We start from the raw sequence: 18,356 nt of genomic DNA, 5'->3' as shown, positions 1-18,356 counted from the left end.
AATGTATTACCAACCACCAGAAAAGAAGAAATCGTGGTTTGGAAAAATTAAAAGATGGTTTAAGAAAGATAAAGTAGTTGAGACTAGGGAAGGACAGTTACTTCCTCCACTGAAAACACCCGCAGCTACAATGATAGCGAAATATGGGTATCATACTTGTATTTGGTTGGATAATTGGGTAAAATACACCAAGGACGATGGAGTCGTGGCGTTTCCAGAACATGGTTCCTTTAATTTAGCTGTTTTGAGGAATCTCAGAGACAAAATGATGGACTTAGAACCAAGACCTAGACCGACGCAGTTTGAGGCATTGACGGAATGGGAAGACGAAATGCATGAACGAGAAAAGCAGAGAAGTGGCAAGGGTTATCGATACATGTTCGGTAGATCATACGGACATGAGACACATGACGACATGATGAAACGGTGGCGGAATGCAAGTATGACTGAGGGTATGTATCCTGTGAGAATGGTAGGAGAGAATGAAGGAAGAAAATGCACTGAGAAAAGGCGTAATGTGGATTTGAGTGGGTATGAGGTGAATGAATCAGAAGATGATGTTCTTAATGAGGTGTTTTACAAAAACCCACCACCGTATCGACCAGAACCAGAAGCATTGTCACCAAGTGCCCCAATGAGAGAAACATTACGAATAATTAAAGCAGAGACTATGTCACCAGAATTAGGGAAAAGTAATTCTGCAAGAGAGATAGAAAAACAGAGAGTAGGGTAAATGGGGAAAATTCAGTAGAACTGGCAAAAACTACCATAGAATTAACTGAGAAAATAAGAGAATTGACCAAAAATCTAGAAGCCGTAACAGTTCCAGTAACGATAGATCCAGTAATGCCCATATTTGAGAAACAAAAAGATACTGAACATTGTTTAACAGTGCCGTACAGAAGCCAAAATCTAATTGAAAATGCTGAACTGAGTCAAATTGACAATCCGTGGGGACCGGTAATAAATAGGTTTGAACCGAGTGTTTCAAATAATCCATTTGTAAATCAAATTTATGCTGAAAAGAGTAGAATGACAGGGGAAACATTATTAGAACCACAGAAGGCTCCAGAACAAATTAATGTAAATAATCCAATAGGAACTTCTGTAGAAGAATTAAGTGAATGGCTCAGAGAGTTACAGAAAAAGGATCAAGAGACCCAGTCAATAGATGTGGCCAAATTACGAATGGTATTAGAAGAATTAATAGTAGGATCTATCCCTACTGAAAAATTACCAGGATGAGGAATTGTTGTTTCTCTGCAAGAGTGCCACGTGGAGAGCGAAAAACTTGCATGAAAGATTAGAGGAGATTGCAAACGAAATGGGAATAGATTTTGACAAAGTAAAAGCACTGCAAAAATCTTATCGAGTTGATTTCACTGAGAAGGATATAGAGAATATGAATACTACAGGAAGGATAGGTCAAATTAAGGACATAATTGGGTTATTCAAAAAATGGGGAGATGTTGACAGATGGAGAAGTAAGTGGTGTAGAAGACGTGATAATATCACAGAAAAGACAGTTTCAGCATTTCCCGTTAGAGAGAAAGAAAAGGTAACAACAGAATACCCCATGAGAGAGATTCCAGGGGGAGGGTATGTACATGTCCCATGGACAAGACAGGACATTTTGTCTTTCACAAATGATTTCCCTCGACTACGCGAAAAGCCCGTCGAGTGGTACCGGCAGGTAGACAGATTTGTAAAATTGGCAAAGGTATTATGGATAGATTTGAATTGTCTATTCGATATAATAGTACCAGCAGATTTGTGGACAGAGTGCAAGCTGATGATAAATTGGCCCACTCAGGAGTATCCTAGGGATCCTAAGACGGGAGCTGCCGACCCAGAAGTAATGAAGAAATATGATCAGGTTATGACATTTCTGAAAAATAAGGTACCTCCTAAAGAGACTGATTGGGTAAAAATTGACAGAACCCAACAGGAAAGCAAGGAGTCAGTACATGCATATTATGAGAGGCTAATTCAGGCTTTTAAACAGTTCAGTGGAGATGAGAACCTGAGTGATAAAGATTTGAGTCATTTCGTATACAGGTTTGTATATGGTTTACGCCCAGAAATTGGTGATATGATAAAGCAGCATACAGTTGATTGGCAAAATAAGAAAAAAGATGAAGTTTTGAGACATGCAAAATATTTCAGCGATGAGATTGAGGCAAAACAGCGAAAACTGAAAGAAAAGGCAATGTGGGCACAGGTAAAGGTAGCCGAACGACAGGAAGCTCAGTTGGTAGAACAAGCAAACAATCCAGGAGTAAGACCAAGATTTGGTTCAGGGAAAGGGAAAGGTAATATATCAGAAGCCAAAAAGAAATTACCATGTCACAATTGTGGTGAGTTAGGGCATTGGAAGTCCGAGTGTAAGAACCCTCCAAATACTAATAATGAAAATCGATCATTGAATCCACAGGTGCAGAAAGAGGTGGGTGGTCAACTGCAGCAACAGCAGCAGGTGGTTACCTCCCAGAATCAGGTGCCAAAGCCGCCTTTTCCACAGAGCAGAAACACACAGAAGTATAGTAAGGATTCGGGATTCTACAATTAAGAACAGGTAAATAAACCATCACGCGCTCGCACTGTTTCGCAGTATTGGCTGCAACATGATGAGAGTGATTCAGAAATGGATTATTGACGGTGCCGAAGGGAGGAAGAAGAGTGCGTACTTGGCGCAACTCTAGAAGTAGACCAGACAGGACCATTTGTAGATGGGAAGATTAATGATGATAACATTATTTTCCTAGTGGACACTGGGGTTACTCGATCTACTGTTAGATCAGCTGATGTTAAGAATCTTCCTCTTTCGGATGAAACAATCCAAGTAGTTGGTGTATCTAACCAACAGTTAAAGACATACCTTACAGAACCCGTAAAGGTTAGTATAGGGAAATTTTCTGAGATGCACCGATTTGTGGTGTGTGACACTAGTCCTGTGAACTTGCTAGGTAGGGACCTATTGTGCAAGATGAATTGCACTATATTTTGTACTCCAGATGGAATAGCTTTTGAAACACCAGATGAGGATGTATTGTATAAAATGACCATAGCTAATAGAGAATGTGAGAATATTGGAACATATGCAGTATTTAATCCAGATGAACTAACTGCCTAAAGAATTGAAACTGTCTGTAAAAGCAGAGGTTTGGGATTTCATCGGAGAAGATGTAGGGCTAATGAGAAACGTAGACCCAGTAAAAATTACTGTCAAAGATGGAGTAAGTTATCCGAACATTCCTCAGTATAGATTGACACCTGAAATAATTGAAGGAGTAACTCCAATAATTGAGAAAATGATCAAGCAAGGAATTCTGAGAGAGATAATGAGCAGTCCATGTAACTCACCCATAATGGGCCTGAAAAAGCCAAATGGGAAATTCAGAATAGTGCAAGACTTGAGAAAGGTAAACAAAATCGTTGTACCATGTTGTCCCATTGTACCAAATCCATCAGTGATTTTGTATCAGATTCCCCATGATGCAGAATGGTATACAGTAATTGATTTGTGCCATGCGTTCTTTTCCATTCCATTGCATCACGACAGTCAGCAAATTTTTGCATTTCGGTTTGGAGATCGTATTTTGGCATGGTGCCGAATCCCACAGGGGTATACAGAAAGCCCCTCAATATTTAATCAATTGTTGAAAAAGTCATTGGAAAGTCTGCAAATGCCCGAGAATTCAGTATTAGTGCAGTACATCGACGGCCTCCTTGTGGCGTCGAAAACTCGTGAAGTAGACACTATAGCTTTACTAAATCACCTGGCAGATGGAGGACTAAAAGTGTCCCCAGCCAAACTGCAGTATTGTAAAAAGGAAGTACAGTATTTGGGACATAACATTGAGAAAGGATTGAGGAAAATAACAATAGACAGAATCAGAATCATAAAAGGAATGAGAGCCCCCATGACCCAAAGAGAGGTGAGAATGTTTCTGGGAATGGTAGGGTACTGCCGCCAGTGGATCAGCAACTTTTCGCTGATTGCAAAATCTCTGGTACGGCTAACAAGGAGTGATGTAAAAGATCCCCTTGAATTGAACAAAGAAGAATTAGCAGCATTCAAACGATTGAAAGATGGATTGTGTGAAGCCCCAGCATTGGGTATGCCCGATTATGAAAAAGAATTTGAGTTGTATTGCAGTGAAAGAAATGGATGTGCACTTTCTGTGTTAATCCAGAAGCATGGAAGATTGAGGAGACCGATTGCATATTACTCATCGATGCTTGATCCAGTAGTAGGCTTACCTGTTTGTCTGAAAGCAGTAGCTGCAACATGTCGAAGTTTGGAGCAGAGTGAAGGAATTGTGATGGGATATCCTTTGAAAGTGTTTGTACCTCATGATGTGGCGATTCTTTTAACAAGGAGTCGTACTCAGTATATGACACATAGTCGGCTGACTAAGTATGAGAAAGTCATATTAGGTGCAACGAATGTGAGCCTTGCAAGATGTGTGAATGTGAATCCAGCAACGTTGTTACCGGATGGTGAGAATGTGGAAGTGAGAGATGAAGCAGATAATGATTGTTTGGATGTACTCGAGTATTGTACGAAACCGAGACCAAACATAAAAGATGTACCCTTGGCAGAAAATGATTATGTAATGTTTGTTGATGGGTCATGTTTGAGAACAGAAGAAGGGGTGTTGAGTGCAGCATATGCAGTGTACACGGTTTCAGCAGTGATGGAAGCATCCTATCTAAAAGGAGTAAAATCTGCTCAAGTAGCAGAATTAGTGGCTCTGACTCGAGCATGCAAAATTGGGAAAGGTGTGAGAGTGACTGTGATAACTGACAGCCAGTATGGCTTTGGAGTTGTCCACGATTTTGGCCAGTTGTGGCTACAAAGAGGTTTCCTAACCTCAAGTGGAACTCCTATAAAGAATGCTGAAGTGGTTGAAAAGTTGATTGAGGCGATACAGCTGCCTAAACAATTGGCTGTGGTGAAATGTGCTGCCCATAACCAAGGGGAGGATTATGTTACTGTCGGCAACCGTTATGCCAACGACATGGCACAGTACTGTGCCAGAAATCAATATTCAGTCAATCGGGCAAAGGAGAAAGAAACGACTTCCTATTCCTTAATGTTTACTAACGTTGTAGGGACATGGGAAGAAGTGAGACAATTGCAGGAAGAAGCAGGAGATGAGGAAACAAGGCAGTGGGTAAAAGCAGGATGTGCACCAAGGGAAAAGGATCATGTGTGGGTCTATCGAGATGGAAGACCAGTCATGCCTGATAGCATGTTGTCTACCACGGCACGGATGTATCATGGCCAGGGACACATAGGGAGAGATGCTATGATCAGGTCGTTTAAACAGACCTGGTACAATCCCAAATTCAGAATTATATCAGAGAGCCTATGTCAGAGATGTCTAATTTGTCAGCAATACAATCCTGGGAGAAAGACAGTGGTGAGCCGAGGAACCATAGGCCGAGAAGGAGGGCCTTTTACCAGAATGCAGATAGATTTCATTGAGATGCCAACATGTAACAGATTAAGGTACGTTCTGGTCATAGTCTGCCTATTCTCCAGGTGGGTAGAAGCATACCAGACAGCGAGAAATGATGGATTGACTGTAGCAAAGCTGCTTTTGAGAGAATTCATCCCCAGGTTCGGGTTCCCAGTGACTCTTGAATCAGACAAGAGGAGGGCATTTCTATAATGAGATTGTGAAATTGGTCAGTGAAGCATTAAATGTACAACAGAAACTGCACTGTGCCTACCGACCAGAGGTTTCTGGTGTGGTTGAGCAAATGAATGGTACAATCAAAAACAGAATTGGGAAAATGTGTTTGGCCACAGGAATGAAATGGCCTGATGTCTTGCCTCTAGTATTGATGACCATACGTGCAACCCCAGATAGAACTACAGGGTTAAGTCCTCATGAAATAATCATGGGACGTGCCATGAGGCATGCATACATACCAGTCAACAAACTGATGACGATTTCTGATGACATGGTGTTGGAGTACTGTAAAGGCCTGGCTGACGCAGTTCATTCTGTGTTTCATCAGGTTGGAGCGGATGCCACCACCCTTGAAAAGAAGCAAGCCCATGATCTAAGCCCAGGAGATTGGGTGAGGATAAAGGTCCACAGAAGAAGAAACTGTTTGGTTCCCTGGCGGGAAAACCAAGACAAGTCATGCTGACCACGACAACAGCTGTGTTGGCCTGAAAAATTGGATCCATGCCAGCCATACCCTGAGAATACCAAATCCAGTGGATTGTAAGGAGAAAGAGTACTATGACGAATCAGAGTCAAGTACTGAATCAGACAACGAAGAACCAAAAACACGAGGAAATCCTGAAAGGGGGGAAAACGAACCAAAACAGATTCTAGTCCCCAGAAGTGTCTCTTTGAGAAGAAGATTGCAGATTTCTGACAGCTCAGATTCTGAAGACGAGCAGAGAAAGAAAGGTCCTAGAAAGGAACCTAAAAAAAGGAAGGAAAAGACAATGAAGAGGCAGTAAAAGAAATTCGAGAGGAGGAAGCTCCAGATGAAAGACCAAGAGAAATTCCACCTGAAATAAGAGATCAAAGTGAAAAAGGGACAGGTACAGAGAGAGAGGGACAGATTGCGGAAGACCCCCAAGGAGGTGTAGGGAACTGCAACATCCAGCTAGGTGAAGGGACAAGTAGTCAGCAGGAAGATTGCGTGTCGGAGACCCGAGGAGGGAAAGAATTAGGGAAACCGGAACAAATGGTGGATAAAGAGACTGGTGAAAAGGAAAAGCAAGTTGGGACAGAATCAGAAGAGAGTGAGAACGAAATACCTGAAGGTCGAGTTCTGAGAAAGAGAGCTTGGAGAGAAGAAAAGAATGAAAAGAATGTCAAAGAAAGTAAATTGAGAAGAACTGTAAAACCAGAAGTTTGGCCGAATAAAATAAAGAGATTAAGATATCGATTGTCTCGAGTGAAATCACCAAGAGCTGAACAATTGAATGAAGTCACGAGTCAGGAAAAATCAAAGGAGGAAGAAACAGTTGTAACCAAAGGGTCCGGAAGAACAAGAAAACCTAACCAGAAGTATAAGTCGCCGGAATGGACGTATGTGGCCCTGCCTGAAGAATCCCAAGAGGCAGACAGTCAAGGAAATCCAGAGGAGGCTTTACTGAAAGTGGTTAAAGAAGAAGAAGAATCAGAAATCCTGAGAGTTCTCTTGTCCGACATTGGAGAAGAAGAAGCGGAGATTCAGGAAATTCTGTATCCTGATTGGGAGAAGGAGGCAAAGGACGATGAGATGCCAAACTGAATAAACAAAGAAGCTGTTGATGTGGAAAACGATAATAAAAGAGAAGAAGTAGAAAACAAGTGGAACCAAGTAGAAGCTTTTGGGGTAGAAACTGGTCACAAAGTAGAAGAGGCTAAGTCAAAAGACACGGTCTATTTAGTAAAATGGCTAACACAGATGGTAGTAAAAGTAGATGTACATTCATGAAAAGATGGTGTAAAACATGTTGCTGTTGTACAGGATTATTAATGCTTTTATGGAGCATCCTAGCTCCTGTAATATCATTTAAAGTCACAATAGATACAATAGAAGGACATGGTCAAAACAAAACTAACATAGGTAAAATTTCAAAGGTAATACCGACTGTAGGAACAAACGTTCATTTACATAAAGATAGGTCTATTAACGATTTTTCTAATAATGTATTTTCAAAATTATTGTATGAATCTGTAAAGACTATGGACGTAAGGGACTGCTACGTCTGCATGCAGTTACCTGCTTCTGTGGCAGAGGGAGTGACTTATCACCTTCCAGCTACTTATGGAATAACATGTAGTGTAATAGCTAGCTTATTTTAGGAGTTAGGGAAATTAGAGTATTATTTTTCAGATGTAGATAACATTTTTGCATTAGTGCCTGCTAATAATAAGCTAAATAAGGTAAGACCTGCTAAAGTTGTAGGTGAATTTTTCCTAGAGACTAGTGAGTTAACATTAGAAGCTGTGTTTAAATATAATTTGACATGCAGTTTGCAGAAGGAAGAAAATACATTTTTGAATATGGTTGAGGAAAGAAGGCAAAAGATGCACAAAAAGGCATCAGAAGGAAAGGTTGAGAAAGCGGCTTGGGATATAGAAATAGAGAAACATCTGACAAAAGGAGAGTCTACACCAACGATTGCTTTAGATAGGCCTCAGAAAGGAAAACTTTGTATAAGAAGGAATCAAACTGCATATGATAACCTTTTTGTAGGTAATAGTGAGTGCCATGATACATACCGAATCATGGGTGGATGGGGATTCAAAGGTGGAAGCGATCCAGTATTTCCTGGAATATATTTTATCTGTGGGAACAGGGCATATTAACGTTTGCCAGACCATTGGTATGGCACATGTTATGTAGGCCTGGTGTTTCCAAAAATCTTTCACATGGACAGAGAAGAAGTTGTAAATAGTTTAAATAGTCATTTAGTGCGTAGAAAGAGAGAATCTTGGGCAGAAATTGTGGGTGACATCTTTTGTGCATTGATACCGGCAGTGGGAATAACTCTGAATGCAAATAAAATTAGAAAATGATCTACAGTAGTGGATCGCTTGTCAACAAGCACCGCTCATGGATTCTTATTGGTTAATACTGAAATGGTTGCCATGCGTGCTATGGTAATGCAAAATCGACTTGCCCTTGACATTCTTTTGGCAAAAGAGGGTGGAGTCTGTGGAATGCTGAAAGTACAACATTGTTGCACTTACATTCCAGACGAAAGCAAAGATCTAAAGGTTTACATTAAAAATATTACTGAATTGCACGATGAACTTGTACCACTGGAGGTTGAAGATGTATGGACGAGAATGGGAAAGAAAATAGCTGCTATTAAAAATTTCTTAGCTAAAATAGGTAGTACTGTTATAGGTAAAATTCTGTTTCCATTAACACGTGTGATAGTTGCAGTATTAGTGATAAGATTAGGGTATATGTGTTGCAGGAAAAAGAAAACAAATAATAAAATAAAAAGAGATAAACAGAGAAAAGGAAAAGATCCAGAAAAGGATTTTGAAGAGATAGCCTTAGATGAGTGGAAAGACAATATGTATAAGAAAGCAAAAGGAGATGAATATGAAGAAACTGAATTTTGAGTTATGAGTAAGAAGTCATTTCAAATTTCCGTAAAAGGGTACTAAATTTGGGTGTTTTGTGGTGATAAAATCACCAAAGGGGGGATTGCTGAAACGAGGTTTTCCCTAAGAATCGTATACCTCCTCCATATTATCATTTAGAATTAAAATGAATAACTGACTAACTTTCATAATATTAATGGTTTGCTGTGTTTGATTAATCAACATTTCTAATTAGAAAATACACGTGGGAATCGCATTTGCATGGCCTGATTGATACGTAAACTAATTTCGTACGCATATTAATGTCAGATATTTCGAATTTGCATGTTATATGTTGCTTTGTGATGTGATTTGTGAATTGTGCTTTAAATTGTGAGTATAAACCGCATTGCGTGTTGCTTTTGCTAGATAAATACACACACATAGAGGGTTTAGTGAGGGAAAAACATTTTAATAGTCATTTCCATGTATTAATTGCGTTTTGTGTCTTTTTGCTTAAGTTGACCTTTCTGGAGTGGCCACAAAATGGCTGCCATCTCCATTTTGACGGACAGACGAGATACAGAAGTCACGGAGTGAAGTGCGCCTGCGCTAAAAGATGAGCAACAATAACCTCGTCCTGACCCCAGGCAGACTGTACTCGTGAAGGACGCACCGGGAGGAGTGCCAATCCTCAAACAATGAACTTTCATAAACTAAGAACTGTTGTAATTGATGACACCATGGACTCCAACCCGCATGGGAATCAACATGCCCTGAATGGACTAGAAACTGTTACAATTTTATTAATAAATTGAGAACTACATCTAATGCAACATTGAATGGATGAGAATCAGGAAGAATGATCCTGGTTCAACCAATTGGATCTGTTATAAAACATGTATTGTAACATTTTATCATTGTTTTTACTATAATAGAAGTAGACTAGAGAGGGTCGATAGATTTTCCACTGGTCGTGCTTTACCTGATTTCCTGACGTTATGCTGACGGAGAGGACGGTGGCACTGCTGGACAGCTGCTTGCCAGAGACTCTGACGAACTGATCAGATGCCAAATTAATTTACAAACTGATTGATCGATTTATGGGCATAAAGAGGAAAGATCCGAATTTGACATAGAGGACGCCATTTAGCCAGATTAGGTAAATATGCGAATTAAAAATATTGAATGCTTTATGATTCTCTTATGCTTTATTTAGATAAATGTTTCAATTCATTTAAAACTGTGTCGGGTTATTATTTGAAATGTATTGATGTATATTGTTTAGAAGAATTAGGTGTCGCTTTCCCAGCAACTAAGCTGATCCATGGCCTATAGTATGGGAGGAATTGCTAGGTTATAAAGGTATTGATTTTCCTCCCATTTCCAGCGCATGGAATAAGAGAAAATAATTTCCCCTCTCTCTCTCTCTCTCGCTCTCTCGAGGACCATTGATCTAAAGGTAGAATGAATGATTGGTGTTATGGGCCCCACCAGTGAAATGAGTGAATGAATGTGGTTGTTGGAAAAGATCTGTGGTCTATGACGTAGTGAGGGGATTTTTGGTATTCGGCGCTGGAGCACCTCCACATTGTTATGTGTGGGGGTGTGGGGCCTTCCACTTCCTAGTGATCAGCCTCTTTGCTGCCACCATCCCTAGATCCAGGAAGCGGGATGTTACCTTATTGTTGCGGTTTCTACGATATAGATGCAATATATATGTCTACCATTCCCGGGAGAGGTCCCCGTTCGTACAATGTGCTAGATCCTCCGCTATTTCTTTCCAGTATTCTGTCAGAGCGGGGCATTCCCAGAGCATGTGCAGTTGGTCTGCATCTATGAGTGAGCATCTGGGGCATTTTGCATCTTGGCGTTTGAAATACTGGTTAATCTTTGCTGGTGTGAGATATGATCTGTGCATGCTAAAGAATTGAATCTGGGGTAAGCGCATGTTTCTGGGAACGCGTGTAGGGCTCTGTAGTATTGAGGACCATTCAGAAGTTGAAAGCTGCCGGCCCATCTTATTCTCCCAGTGCTGCCTAAGGGGCGACAGATCAGCAGCAGCGTGATGTCTCAGTGAGGTCGCAAACCACTTGATTAAGTGCCCCCCTTGACCCATCACACACATATATATTCACTTAAAAAACCATAGGGTTCACACATGTTATAGTTAGCTGTACATTTCACTCGTAAAAAACCAATGAAATTCCACGTTATAGTTAGATCAGGTAACTATAACTTGCGCGCCCACAATAAACTGCTGATGACGTCACATAGTACATCACTCATGACATGGTCAGTGACATCACTCATGACATCAATGATGACATCTGAAATTACACATTGTGGATTGTGGTCGCGCAAGTTATAGTTACCTGATCTAACTATAACGTGGAATTTCATTGGTTTTTTACGAGTGAAATGTACAGCTAACTATAACATGTGTGAAACCTATGGTTTTTTAAGTGAATTTGCAAGGTTTTGTAAATGATAATTCCTAACTATAACGTGTGTGAAACCTATGGTTTTTTCAGTGAATTTGTACGGTTTTTTAAATGCTAAGTTATGTATTTATTTTTTATTTTTTTTTCTGGTTTTTCACTATGCGCACACCCTGCGCGCACAGTGCGCTTCGCGCACCGTGCGCGCGCTGTGGGCGCACGGTGTGCTTCGTGCGCCGCGCGCGCACGTTGCGCAGTCCATGCCGTGCGCGCCTCGCCTTTTTTTACGCAGTAACATTTGTTTTTTTCTCCCTTGTGGGTCCTTTAATTTATTTAATAAATGTGATTGTTACTTCTTTATTTTTTTTTTTTTTTTTTTTTTGCCATGCGCGTACGGTAAGCTTACCGTACGCGTACCCCGCGATTTTTTTTTTAAATTATTAAATTTATTTTTCGTACTTTTGGGTCCTTCTTGGACCCCCTGACAAACACTAGGGGGTCTGCAACTCTCTTCGTTGCCCCCGTTTCACGTTCCCCACCTTTGTTTCTCAGTGCGAGAGACAGAAAATGGCGGCCGACACTTCCTGATTTCGACCGATTCGAATGTTTACAGTCATGTAACCACCAATCAGAATTGAGCTCGCGCACGGCACCGTACGCGTACGGTAAGCTTACGGTAAGCGCACGGAGCGCGCTTACAGATATATATATTGATTTAAATGCTATTTTCTCATGACCTACTGAACAGATTTACACCAGACCTACAAAAGGCACATCCTTGACCTGAGGACTACCTCTCTGCCAAATTTCAAGTAATTCTGTTCAGCCGTTCGGGCTGTAGCTGTATCTAAAGGTCCTATGGAAAAATGCATGGGGAAAACGCGTTTTGGGACCCCCCTCTTTTCTCAGCCCCCGCTTGACGAATCCCCCCGAGACTTTCAGGGTAGGAGCGGAGCGTAGCGCCCCATTAGTTTTGAAAATTTCGCGAGGATTCGTCGACCGGCGCCAAAGTTATTCCAAATAGAATGTTGCGGATTTCCTATGGAAACACGGTCCTAACTATAACTATCTACTGGCGACCGCCAGTAGATAATATATATATATATATATATATATATATATATATATATATATATATACACACACACACATATATATATATAAATATAAATATATATATACACATATACATATATATTACCTACTGGCGGTCGCCAGTAGGTAGTTATAGTTAGGACCCTCTTACCATAGGAAATCCGCAACATTCTATTTTGAATAACTTTGGCGCCGGTCGACGAATCCTCGCGAATTTTTCAAAATAGGTGGGGCGCTACGCTCCGCTCCTACCCTGAAAGTCTCGGGGGGATTCGTCAAGCGGGGGCTGAGATAAAAGGGGGGTCCCAAAACGCGTTTTTCCCATGCATTTTTCCATAGGACCTTTAGACAGAGCTACAGCCCGAACGGCTGAACAGAATTTAATGAAATTTGGCAGAGAGGTAGTCCTCAGGTCAAGGAAGTGCCTTTTGTAGGTTTGGTGTAAATCTGTTCAGTAGATTCTGAGAAAATAGCCTTTAAATCAATATATATATCTGAGCCAGCTTACGGTGCGCTTACGGTGCGCTTACCGTACGCGTACGGTGACGTGCGCGAGCGCGATTCTGATTGGCCGTTAGATCTTAGTAAACATTCGAATCGGTCGAAACCAGGAAGCGGCGGCCGCCATTTTCTCTCTCGCACTCTGACAGGGGGTTGAAAAACAAAGTGCAAAAACATGTAAAGGGGCTGTTTAGACAGCTCCCAAGCACCTAGCCATGTCGAGGGAGTCCCCAACGATCCCCCAAGTGAAAAAAGGCAATTTTAATTTTTTCGGAAATTTCGCCGATTACGCTTACCGTACGCGTACGGTAGCAAATAATAAAAAAAAAAAAATATCCACATTCTCCCCACCCCGTGTGTAAATGGTGCCCGAAGGGCACCATTTTTGCATGGCATAGTAGAGCAAAACAAAACATATATTTTACCTGTCACAACGATGCTCATCATATGTCCTCCATGTGCGCACGGTGCGCGAAGCGCATCGTGCGTTCATGGCCCATCTAGCGTAACGTGGACACGCGGTGCGCAAAGCGCACCGCGTGCTCACTGTGCGCGCACGGTGCGCGAAGCGCACCGTGCGCGCACGGAACGAACTGCGTTAAGTGGGCGCGCACGCCACAAATGGCGTAAAGTAACTTAGCATTTAAAAAACCGTACAAATTCACTGAAAAAACCATAGGTTTCACACACGGTATAGTTAGGAATTAGCATTTAAAAAACCTTGCAAATTCACTGAAAAAACCATAGGTTTCACACGTTATAGTTAGCTGGACATTTTACTGATAAAAAACCAATGAAATTCCCCCGTTATAGTTACTGTAGGCAACTATAACTCACGCGACCGTAATCCTCTGCTGATGACATATGTGTCTTTATGAAAAAAAAATATTTGTAATATATGTATAGCTAAAATTTAATGGAAGAAGACATGGGCAAATAAGTGTCTAAATACAGTATTAGCATCAGCAGAGGATTACGGTCGCGTGAGTTATAGTTGCCTGCACTAACTATAACGGGGGAATTTCATTGGTTTTTTATCAGTAAAATGTCCAGCTAACTATAACATGTGTGAAACCTATGGTTTTTTCAGTGAATTTGCAAGGTATATATATATATATATATCACTGTGAGGTGCATGGCTGCTCTGTAGTTAAATCCCCCCATTTGGTGGTAAGTGCTGCCATGAGAGAACGGTGCAATAGGAATTGCCCAGGAGGGATATCCCCCTCTTCCACGAGCAAAGCGTACGGCTGTAATACCCCTTCTCAGTAGAAGTCTCCTATGTCTTGGACCCCTGCGTCCCGTCATTGCTTTAATTCTGCCGCTGAAGTGTCTTTAGTGCCCCTAGGAGTTCCTTCTAGTGGGAGGGCGGGGGCGTATGGAGTGAATGCATGAGTTATATTTAGAGATTTACAGAAGCATTTATGTGCCACGTGCAACAGTATTGCGTTGAAAGGTTTCATTCTAGCACAGGGATGGACGAGCTTCATCAGGTTTGTTGTTGCTCGGGTTGGAGTATGGTCACCGTATCTTCTCTGTATCTGTCTGCCATCCACCTGGCCACCCACTGCAGTTGGGCAGCAAGGTAGTACTGCTCCATTTTTGGGACTGCTAGGCATCCTTGGTCAGTTGGTAAGTACAGTTTTCCAATGGCTACCCTATGCCTGGAGTTTCCCCATAAGAAATCTCTGAATAAGCTCTCTAAGGGGCGGAAATAGGATGGGGAACGTATAATTGGAGGTTTATAAAGTAGTATAAGAACTTAGGGAGGATTACCATTTTAGACAGTGCTATTCTTCCGGTTACTGAGAGTGGCAAAGTTTTCCAAGAGGCCATTTGGGACCCGACAGCTGTTATGGCTTTGCCTAGATTTCCGTCTAACAGGTCTGGCAGGTTGCGGTTTAAAAGTATCCCAAGATAACGAAATGGAGTAGCACACCACTGAACCAGTTCTCCATTGAATGCATATCCCGGGTCTATGGCGCTTTCACTTAAGGAGTATAGTCCAGATTTGGAGGCGTTCACCTTAAGTCCCGATACAATAGCAAATCTGACTAAAATTTGTGCCAATTGTTGGGGTGTTTGATAAATGTTTCTTACGTATAGCAAGAGATCATCAACAGATAATGATATGCCATGTGTGCCATCTCCTAGATTAATGCCCTCACTTATTGCCCATCTAATAACTTCTGCATGTGGCTCAATTGCTAAAGCAAAGAGCAGCGGGGAGAGGGGGCATCCCTGTCTGGTTCCTCTGCACACTGTTATCGGTTCTGACATGTAGGCAACTGTCTTTACCCATACAGCTGGCGCATCAGTAGTCTAACCAGGTTAAGGAAGTCGTCCACTAGCTTGTATTTTTCCAAACCTGCGAATAGGACCCACCACTCCAGCGAATCAAAGGCCTTCTCTAGATCGAAGATCAGGAATCCTGTATGTGGCTAATTGTTATGCGAATAAGTAGCTAGTCTGATGAAGTGCCTTAAATATAATGAGATACTCCTAGAGGGTACGAATCCGTTCTGATCTGTGTGCCCTAGTGTGGGTACCATTTGCACAAGCCTGTCAGTTAGTAGCTTCAAGGATTTTAAAGTCTACGTTTAGAAGGGTTAGTGGTTTGTAAGATCCCATGTCTGTAGGGTCTTTATCCAGTGAAGGTAGGGATACCAGTCTCGCCTCCCTCGTAGATGTGGGGAGCCTCTGCGCGCGGATTGCCTCTGTGTATAGTGTGTGCAGTTGGGGAACTAATGGTTTGGCGTAAGCTTTATAGAATTCCATTGGGAGTCCGTTTGGGCCAGGGGTTTTCCCATTCGCGAGGGCCGTGATTGCACTTCTAATTTCTTCAGGGGTGATTTGTGCGTTCAATTGCCGTCGCCACGAGTCCAGGAACGTTAAGAGCAACCTTTCATCTTGCGGTCTGGTACAGCTGAGCGTAATGTCTTGTCATTGCGTTGTGCATTTCGTTTTGTGTGAATCCCAGTTGCCCTATCTCAGTGCGTATGGCTCCTATAGGGTGATGTGTATGTTCCTGTCCTAGTAGCCACGCCAGCATTTTACCTGCACGGTCTGCTGTGGCGTGCGTGCGCGCCGAGTGTGCTGCGTAGTTGTGGCAAATAAGCCATTCCAGCCTTTCTGCGTGTTCGGCTCGTAATGCATCTAGCTTCCTCGTATTTTGGCTACCCACCGACTGCTTTGTTTCTTGCCCTCAGCAGTTGTTTTTCTATTCGGCTGAGTGTCATTTAATTGTTTCCAGATGTTCAAGGTGGCTCCTAAGCAGTGGCCTCTCGTAGTCACCTTACAGGTGTCCCATTCTATGAGGGGGTCTTCTGCGGTGTGTTCATTTATCACAAAGTATTCTAATATGGATGAACCAGGAATGCGCAAAATGCATGGTCTTCTAATACTACTGGTTGTAGATGCCACGTAGGGGGAGGGCCAATGTCCCATGTGAGTTGCAACAGCTGTGGGTTGTGGTCCGAAAGCGTGCGTCCTAGGTAGTCCGTAGCTCATCCACTCTGATGCTACTCGGCACACCCACATCCAGGACACCATCAGACCTCAGACTAAATTTAAAACAAAGAAGAAGCAAGTTAACAGGCCTTTTCCATCAATGCAACCTGGATCTGGAACATCATCCCCACATCCATCAGGATCACCCCAACGCAGCTCCAATTTAGTAAAGAGTTGAAGACGTACCTCCTTAAAGAACATTACATCTTAATGCTTTAACTGTCCACAAACAGGCTACCTCCCTTATCACTCCTTTATTTTAAGCTCATCTTTGACCTTGGACAGCATTCTGCTGTCTTTAAGGTAGGTTTGTGCTGTACGAATACCACATGCATATATTCATACAACAGAGACTGCAGTTCCACCCTACACCCCAACCCTGTACCAGCTGTGCCCTGGAAGACTAATCAGTAGAGCTTTTCTAGGTTAGCATGTACCAGTGAACTTTACACGAATTGCCTAGTAGGCCTTCACTCTGGTGACAGATTAAAAAGGTCTTGCCACAACTACGGATTCACACAACACTGTATGCTAGCATCACCACAACCACAAACGGGTTGTCCACTGTCCAACAAATGAAGGCACGCTTTGTCTCTCTGTCCTGTTCCAGGGCCTCAATCATGTCAAAGACCAAGCTAAGGCCTTCGTCAACATACTAGATTAGTGTAAGGCTGGGGCCCAAAAATTAAAAAAACAGTGTATCAGATATTTGCAGTTGGGCTCTCAGGGCAGGGAATGACAACTGTACACCATGCAGGGAACAAGATTACCAGTTACGTATTATTTATATTTATGTATGACTATTCATAAAGTTTATTTCAGTGTAATCAGCTTGAACAAGCTGTTCTCTTACAAGTACAGATAACAATGACCACGTATTTGAATTAGAATGTTTAGGCTTTGTTTACCTTTCACAAATATATTATTGACAAAACTGAACTATACTAAGGGCCAGTGGTTGTACAAGATTGTGTTGCTGCCGAGTTTGCCGCATAGTAATGGGTTTACTGCATTTGACACATACGTTGCAGATTTCAACAACATTTTATTTCTTGGTCAAATAGATGGAAACAAGAACACACGGCATAATTTGCCTTTTCTGGTGGCGTTATTTAGATAGCCTTAGTGCATACTTTGATCTTACACGTACTCTTAGCGCTAGTGCCCAGGCAATAGTTTTTGGGGCGGTCAATATGATGAAACTCCTATTACACAGAGGAAGCTTCAAATACTGTCCATATTTGTCAGTTCACAATGAATTACGAGTTCATATCCCATTGCAGTTTGCTCAGTAAAAGCCCATAAAGTAATATATATTACATACAACAAAAGGGGGATAGCCTTAGTTATGTCAGACCTTGCCAGAAAATGCTTTTAAGTTTTCTAATAACTTTGCCATAGTGGACGAATGTGCATAAACCTTTCCAAAAACAAGTACATCAGACTCGGGGTTTGCATGGCAACTTCTATGCAGAACAGTCAAATTTGAGTTAAGGGGGGTCAGAAAAATGACTTTTCCCATTTTTAATTCAATGTGAATTTTTGTTCTTAACTACAGAAAAAAGCTGAACATAATTACACCACACTCGGCATGTAAGCAGAACCTTCCTCAAGTAACTGCTTTGCTTGGTTCATTGTACATCTACTCAGTAGTTTGAGCGTCCAAGAACAACTTTTAAAAAATAAACTACTTTGATTTGGTGAGCAAGCCATTCACCCATTCTCTATTTTGGGGCTGCGGACC

The 18,356-nt window shown here is 41.8% G+C and overlaps 1 protein-coding gene across 1 annotated transcript in view; it reads right to left on the bottom strand.

Annotated features, from left to right (window-relative positions):
• The window catches only part of LOC146869512 (E3 ubiquitin-protein ligase TRIM38-like), an 80,888-nt gene that overhangs the window by 47,696 nt on the left and 14,836 nt on the right, over positions 1-18,356 (bottom strand). The gene's annotated exons all lie outside the window — the stretch shown is intronic.

Source organism: Triturus cristatus, chromosome 1_1 (assembly GCF_964204655.1).
Source record: "Triturus cristatus chromosome 1_1, aTriCri1.1, whole genome shotgun sequence".
NCBI lineage: Eukaryota > Metazoa > Chordata > Amphibia > Caudata > Salamandridae > Triturus > Triturus cristatus.
The sequence above is the reverse complement of the archived record's forward strand: the minus strand, read 5'-3'. Positions and strand labels throughout refer to the sequence as shown.